Source organism: Monoraphidium neglectum (assembly GCF_000611645.1).
Source record: "Monoraphidium neglectum strain SAG 48.87 unplaced genomic scaffold scaffold06379, whole genome shotgun sequence".
NCBI classification, from domain to species: Eukaryota; Viridiplantae; Chlorophyta; class Chlorophyceae; order Sphaeropleales; family Selenastraceae; genus Monoraphidium; species Monoraphidium neglectum.
In genome coordinates, this window is record NW_014007261.1 from 1808 (window position 1) to 2413 (window position 606).

Consider the following 606-nt stretch of genomic DNA (forward strand, 5'->3'; position numbering starts at 1 on the left):
GCCGCCGCTCCCGCAGCCGCAGCGGCTCGCCCCACGAGCGGCGGCGCCGGCGGAGGCGGCCGACGCAGTGGGACGTGCTCCCACCCGGCGGCGTCGTGCCGCCCCTGCCCGGCCTCGCGGGCGTCTCGTCCCTGCCCGGCATGCCGCCGCTGCCCGTCGTCCCGGCGCCGCTGCTCCCCACGGTCGTGGCCCCCTTAATCCCCGGGCTCACCACCGGCGCGCGTGAGTGCCTCACATCTGCGGCCGCGCCGCCTGCCGCCGCCCGACCCGACCCCGCCCTCGCCCCCAAGCACTCCGCGGCGGCCCACCGTCTCCACAGCCCGACGCGCGCGCCGCCGCGGCCCCGCAGCGCCCCGCCCATGTCAACGCGCCTGCCGCCCCCGCCGGCCCTCAACCCCCGCAGCCGCGGTGCCCGCGCCGCAGCAGGCCACCCGCCACGCGCGCCGCATCTACGTGGGCGGCCTGCCGCCCACTGCAACGGAGCAGGGCGTGACGGCGTTCTTCAGCCACGCACTCGCGGCCATAGGCGGCAACACGGCGGGGCCCGGTGAGGCGGCGCGGCGCGCGCGCGTGGGAGGGCACCGTGCGCGGGGGTTCTTTCAGGCC